Raw genomic sequence first — 7,778 nt, forward strand, 5'->3', positions numbered from 1 at the left:
ACTCTTAATTTTCTTTATTTCGACACCCTACTCGATAGGTTTGGTTAATCTTTTTTTAAACGTGTTACTATTTCGCGAGAAAAATTCACCATTTGCGGTCTATAAAATATATAACTTCAGTAATTCAAAGTTTCGGTCATTATTTTACCTCGTTAGAGGTAGAAATCTCATTATTTTTACCCAACAATCCTGATACAAAATTTCATAGTGTTTGCTTCAAAATTGACGGTTGTTCAAATGAACTTTTAACCCTTATTTAACCCTCTACGGGGTTGATTTTTTAGAGGGGGATAAATAAGTGCGTACTTGTTCCTATCCAGAAAGCCAAATACAAAATTTTATAGCAGTTGCTTCAAAATTAAAGGATTTCAAAAAAACAGTTTTTCCCTATTTTACCCTCTTAAGGGTAGAATTTCCAAAAGGCCTTTCTTAGTACTTATTCACGCTATATAGAGAACCTATGTGCAAAATTTCAGAACTGTAAGGTCCTTAGTTTAGGCTGTACGTTGATTTCTGAAAAATGAAAATTTCATTTAGTTAGTCAGTCAGTCAGTCACCTTGCTGTTTTATATATATACAAATATGTTTTTATAATCTCCGTTTAATTTCCTTTCATTTGATACCCTACTCGATAGGTTCGGTTAACTTTTTTTTTAAAATGTGTTACTATTTCGCGCCAAAAATCCGCCATTTTGATTTTTTTTTACTAACACCTATCTAAGGACACTCGGGTCATTGAGACAAATATAATGACACCTTAACTGTTGAAATTCATCCAGCCGTTTGTTAGATCGGATCAAATAAAGAAAGACAAACATACAAGATACGCGCGAAAAACATAACCCTTCCTTGGCAGTCGGGTAAAAATAATTCAAATAAATGTTGGTTTAGTACATATTTCTGAAGTCGGCGCTCAATATATTTCGTTGGATAACGATGTAAACAGCGTGTCTAATTTGAGCGCCGAATTGATAACGACCTCCTTTTTGAAATCGGTTAATAAAACACCCAAAGCTTGAGCAAAAGTCTAAGATAAATTACACGTGAATTAAACCTAGGTCTTTAGAGCTTCGATATTATAACCGACGCGATATTGGTCTTTTAATTTCAAGGTGCTAGAATTTTATTGAAGATTTATATTAAGGTACTTTGATTTAATTAATTTAACCAATATTTATAAAAATATAGTTAAAATAATGCAATAAATAAGCGTTAATGCCACCATAGTAACAATAACACATAAGCAAAATACCAAACAGTCCAGAGCACCACCATGCCGTGCCCACTATTGGACAACTTCTGATCTGTCGACTGTTGCGCGCCCCTTTTTAATACCATGGTTCAGGTAAGCCAGTTATTAAATACAGAGCGGTAGTTCGAAATAAATACAATGTGATTTTAAAAACCGAAAGTAACTCTATCTGTCTATCTGTCTGGTTGTCTCTTCTTCACGCCTAAACCACTGAACCGATGAAATTTTGTACAATGATAATCTGAGACCCGGGAAAGGACATAGGATAGTTTTATCCCGGAAATCCCACAGGAACCAGGGATAGCGATCTAAGTTCGATTAATCGGAGAATCGATCTTTTGGACCTAAAATATCGATTATTTTAATCGATATTAGTAAGGATTGAATCGTAAACTATGCATTTGATCAAGTGATGATCTTTAGCAAAGTTGAAGGTACGAATTTTCAGTTTTATGTATATTAGTATGTTATATTTATTAACGCGGGCGGAGCCGCGGGCAAAAACTAGTTTATATATAAAATGAAGCATTCTCCCACATCTATGGTCGACTAAATTTAACTATAGTATGACCCTCTTACCACACCAATCAAACCAGAACACAGCAGCGCTTAACAATGCTGTTATTAGGAAGTATGTGTAGCGGTGGTGCCCTCAAAGTCGAACCACAAAGTACTATCTACACATATAAGTTGAACATACATGACATATAAGTTGGGCGTGCCAAACAAAACGACTATGATGTCCATCATCAAAATTACAGGCCACATATTAACATTTTCGGGATAGTTTCGTCCAAAACGTTAAACGCTGTACACACTATCCGTCTTTTTTTATATAATATAGGAGTAGCAGACAAGCATGCAGTCCACCTGATGGTAAGTGGCTACTGCCGCCCATGGACATCTGTAATCAACTCCAGATAGGATTAAATATTCCTACCTGAGGTTAGCCACAGATGCGCCGCTACCCTTGAGGACTAAGCTGGAACGCCTCGGAAAAGTCTGTCTCCCTAACCACACCCTTCAAAACGGAACACAGCAGCGCCTAACACTGCTGTTATGAGGTAGAAATAGGTGTGGCGGTGGTGCCGCCGGAGTCGAACCACAAAGTGTTCTACCACCTTCAATCTTAGTCTTATTTGTCATATCAGTCTGTCTGTAATGCCTGTAACTTGTATAGCTAATAGCTAATAATTGCTACTAGGTGACTTCGTTCTCAGGGGTAGCTACGTATTTGCGAATAGTTTCAAATTAAACGTGTGTTAATATTGAGTACATCACAGATGGAAATATGCAGCAGTGACTAGGTTTCATTAGGTTGTCCCTATAGTTCCGGGACTAGAATAGAGCTACGGTATCCTCTGCCTGTCGTAAGAGGCGACTAAATGGGGGCTTCCGGGGTTGCGGGCAGCAAGAGTGGGAGCTCGAACCGTCCAGTAAGCGACCCCGGGAAAAATGGCCAAATGGCTTGCATCTAAATATTGAATGAAATTGTTGGTACTGAAACTCGGATCATGTGTAAATACCCTAAAACGCCCAGCAATTTGTATATATTTCCACGCCATAAACTTTATGAGCAAAATTATTTAGCCTCTGATAATTTAGATTAAAATGCGTGGTTTAATTTCAGATTTTCAGAGGTTGGCATTAGGCCAGACCATTGAGTACGAATACATTTAGACTGCAACTTATGACAATTTTAAGAGAACTACTTTTATTTTTATTATAATTTAATGTTGTCTTAATTAAATTAAGCTATATTGGTGTTTACAACACGAAGACACAGAAGAATTTAAAATTTTAATAAATTCATATGAAAAATATATTTACCCGCGTGGCGGACGCGCAAAGGGTCCCGGGTTCGATCCCCGGCCAGACAGATATCTAAAAGATGAATTAAGATTTCTGTTGCTGGGTCTGGGTATTTGTGTATGTGTCTATGTGTGTGTCCATGGCACCCACGGCACAGGGAATCGTAGTGTGGGGCTGTGAGTGCAGAAATCGGTTTTATTATTTATTTATTATTTACGTCTAGAGTTAACTAAAGTTGGCGGCAAGTGCCTTTTACCCCTCGGAAACTATGTCTCCCATTGCACAAACTTCAACCAGAACACACCAGCGCTTAACACTGCTGTTATTTGGGAAAAGGTGTGTGTTTGTGCTACCTGAGTCAAACCATAACCTCTCTTCCTTTGGGAAGTCGGTTAAAAAAGGCTATCATCATCATCATCAACCCATTAACGTCCCACTGCTGGGCACGGGTCTCCTCTCATCATGAGAAGGATTAGGCCATAGTCCACCGCGCTGGTCAAGTGCGTATTGGAAAAAGCTATACCAACTTCAAAATATTAGCACTCTATTTTTAACACTCTAAGACCCAAAGAGTCTTACTACACCGCTACATTGAATTTCCTACCTACTAACACTAAAATACGGTTCAAAGTGTACAGAAACTTTCTAGTTCTTGTTAAGTCTTACTAAGCACTATTCAATTCATATTTCAAGATGTTGCTTGCTCAGATTACACAGGTTTTGTTGTAGTGTTGTGGCTTCGACTTGCTGTTGTGGTTCGAGGTCCGTTTATATAGACGCAGATTTCAAATTTTCGATCCAGTTTGTAGTCGATTTTGTGAAACATCACTTATTTTCGCATAAAATCGGAATTAAGTTTAGTATGGATTATTTGATGAAAAATAACTTATTTTCGTTGAAACTCGGAACTAAGTGTACGGAGTATTAGATCAAAAATTTTTTTTTTTTTTTTTTTTTTTATAATATAAGAGTAGCAGACGAGCATGCAGTCCACCTGATGGTAAGTGGCTACTGCCGCCCATGGATATCTGTAATCAACCCCAGATAGGATTAGATATTCCTACCTGAGGTCGGCCACAGATGCGCCGCTACCCCTGAGGACTAAGCTGGAACGCCTCGGAAAAGTCTGTCTCCCTTACCACACCCTTCAAACCGGAACACAGCAGCGCTTAACACTGCTGTTATTAGGTAGAAATAGGTGTGGCGGTGGTGCCGCCGGAGTCGAACCACAAAGGGTTCTACCACCTTGAGAAAAATAACTTATTTTCGTTGAAACTCGGAATGAAGTGTACTAATTATTAGATCAAAAATAACTTATTTTCGTGGAAACTCGGAATTAAGTGTACGGATTATTAGATCAAAAATAACTTATTTTCGCTGAAAATCTGAATAATATTTACAGGAAAATTCAGAACTTTCAAATGAGCTTAAATTATTTATTAATGACATATAATAAATAACAAATATTTTTATCGAATTACAAGTAAAGAACAGATAGTTCATTTGTAAGTTTTATCGTTTAACGCTCGTTATTAATAATCAGTCTATCTATTGTTTTGCTTAAAAAAGATCAATATTTAACAATTTTACAACTTTTTTTTTATTAACTTGCGCAAAATAATTTTATTGCTCGACACCGGTCTTCCTTAGGGTTCCATGCAAAAAAAAAAATACGTGTGGCACTCGGAGACTGCCGCGGTAAAGCTATTGCATAGCATTTTTTATCAACTTATGCAAATTGCAAGCGTGATATTTCCAAAAGTCATTAACCCGTCAACTGGCGTGTGCGCCCCGGGGCGCACAGATCGCTAATAAAAAGTATCACCGCTGTGTCTCCACGCTCAAGGCCCGCGATAGAAGCTATGCAATAGCTTAAAAACATCAACATTTAAATCCCTTAAACGTTAGTTAAGCAACGGTGGGTGCGGACGAAAATTGGATGGGTGACCGCAAGTGGCAAAAACATATGAAACTATCAGTCGTAATGTACATTAAAATTATTAAAACGTACGTTAAGCAATGGTGGGCTCGGTCGAAAGTCGGATGGGTGACCGCTAGTGACAAAAATATATTAAAATAACAGTTGTAATCAACATTCAAATTACTAAAACGTAAGTTAAGCAACGTTTGTCGAGGTCAGATGTTAGATGGGTGACCGCTAGTGGCATAAACATATTAAACATCAGTCTTAATCAACATTGTTGTTAAAAAATAAAATTAAAAAAAAATGTGTATTACTGCCATCTGTTTTCAAGTTGACGAATTAAGGTGTTAGGAATTTTCGTTACGGAATTTCTCGATTCGGTCGCCGCGCTCAAAGCCCGCGATAAAAGCTATGCAATAGCTTAAAAAACCTATGAAAACTCCATAAAAGTAACTATCTAAGGACACTCGAGTCATTGAGACGAATATAATGACACCTTAATTGTCGACATTCATCCAGCCGTTTGTTAGATCCGACGAAATAAAGAAAAACAAAACATACAAGATACGCGCGATATTTTTGGCTCTTTCACCAATACAAACAGAAAGTATAAACCTTCAAAACCGACTTCAGTTGGTTCAACGACCAAAAATAAAATTCTAGGAAAAATATTGACTTGCCAATAATATTGTTTAGAAGCCATTTTATGTTAAAAATACCGCCTTTGAAGTCGTTTACAAGGAAATTGGTATGTCAATATCAAATCCGCGTTGACATATTCAATTTGCAAAACTCGGAATATATTATAATGAAGAGGAAATAATATGAAACATGTTAGCTATAGGGTCATACATATGGTAAAATCCTTTGTGGTTCGACTCCGACGGCACCACCGCCACGCTTATTTCTGCCTAATAACAACAGTGTTAAGCGCTGCTGTGTTCTGGTTTGAAGGGTGCAGTAAGAAAGATATACTTTTCCGATGTGTTCCAGCTTAGTCCTCAGGAGTAGCGGCGCATCTTTGGCCGACCTCAGGTAGTATATCATCCTATCTGGGGTTGATTACTAATGTCCATGGGTGGCAGTAACCACTGATCATCAGGTGGACTGCATACTCATCTGCTACTGCTCAAAATTGAAATAGCAAAGAAGCATACAGACCACCTGATGATAAGTGGTCACTGCCGTCTATGGACATATTCTGTAATAAACTCCATATAGAACAGAAGTTTTATCTACAGCCGATCAAAGATTCCTTTCCCGGTCACCTCGTAAATATATAAGTCAGTTGCCTTCCACATCCTTCCATTTGAAGAATTGTTTTACGCTAGAAATAGGTGTGGAGGTACCTTCTCAACCCATATGTTTTTACCAAGTTTTGAATTGAATATTCTATGGTGTGAATGTTGTTTTTATAATTTGTGTATGAAAATGTCTAATTAGATCAGCTTCGACTGAATTTTCATTATTAATATATACAGAGTATACACATAATAGAGATAAACTTGATTTTTACTACTATATTGATATTAAGCATGGGTTTTATCTCGGTATCTCGAGCTCTGATTTTTCTAATTTATACTATTGTGAATGTATGTAGTGATTGTGACCATGAATCGGCATCTTAATCTCCGGCTTTTTAAAATTAATTATGACATGATCTAACAGCAGAAGAAAACATCATAAGGAATCCTCAAAAAACTTTTTCAATGTATCTGAATTTACTAGTTCACTCGTGGCTAGTGCGATAACTCTGAGAGGAGACTCGTACCCAGCTGCGTAATAATATTAAAAGCATGTAGTCTACCTGATGGTAAGTGGCTATTGCCGTTCATGGACATCTGTAATCAACCGTAATCAACAATAATCAAAATCAACAAGGATTGATTCCTATCTAAAGTTGCATTACCCCAGAGGACTAAGTAGGAACGCGGATAAGTATGTCCTTTACCATACCTTCAAACCAAAAGTTAACGCACCACGAAGTTCCAACAATATTGTAGTAAAAAGTGCTTAACACTGCTGATATTAGGCAGATATATGTGCCGGTATTGCCTCGGTCGAACTAGAAAGAATTCTACTTCTAATAATGGGTTTACGATGAAATCCATTCTAGAGTACAAACGAGTACACCACGAACTAAATCAAACAGTTTCAGAATTGTGCTCACAATTGAGTGGTGGTTACAACTGGGTCGTCTGCTTGATTAAATTAATACAATGTAAACAAGAAGGTTCTTGCCAGGAGTTTACAAAACAATTTTACGCCGTTAATTAACACACGCAATTTGATTGAGTCTTGTTGTGTTGATTTTGTAAGACTTTCACATTTCGTTGATAAGTAAAGTAGAAAGATACTTCACCGCCTTGAAATTTAATGAAGCCACAGAAAGATTTTAAAATTTATTCTTTCATTCTTGAGAAATAAAAAAAAAAAATTAGATATAATTTACGTATAAATAACTAATACTACGAAATTTATGTAATAAATAAAAACGTATTTCTGACATATAAGGGACATTTTATACCAGAGACGCGGCAACACTTTATTTACGCAACAATTTCAATTCTCAAAACTGGTTACACGTTCTTGAACAGTGATCAATCTATGTATTTTACTCATCTAAGCAGAAGATAAGCATAATTATGGTCTAGGTAATAGCATGATTTTAAAAGATGGATAGGTACAGAGATTTTTTCTTAACCGGGTCCAATAATAAATTTTCTACTGGACAAATAACCGCTTATGCCGTTATCAATAATGAATCCTATGTTTTGCCTACCTAAGATT

This window comes from Epargyreus clarus, unplaced genomic scaffold, assembly GCF_041222505.1.
Source record: "Epargyreus clarus isolate Ecla_fem2 unplaced genomic scaffold, WU_Ecla_fem_2.2 ptg000032l, whole genome shotgun sequence".
Classification (NCBI taxonomy): domain Eukaryota; kingdom Metazoa; phylum Arthropoda; class Insecta; order Lepidoptera; family Hesperiidae; genus Epargyreus; species Epargyreus clarus.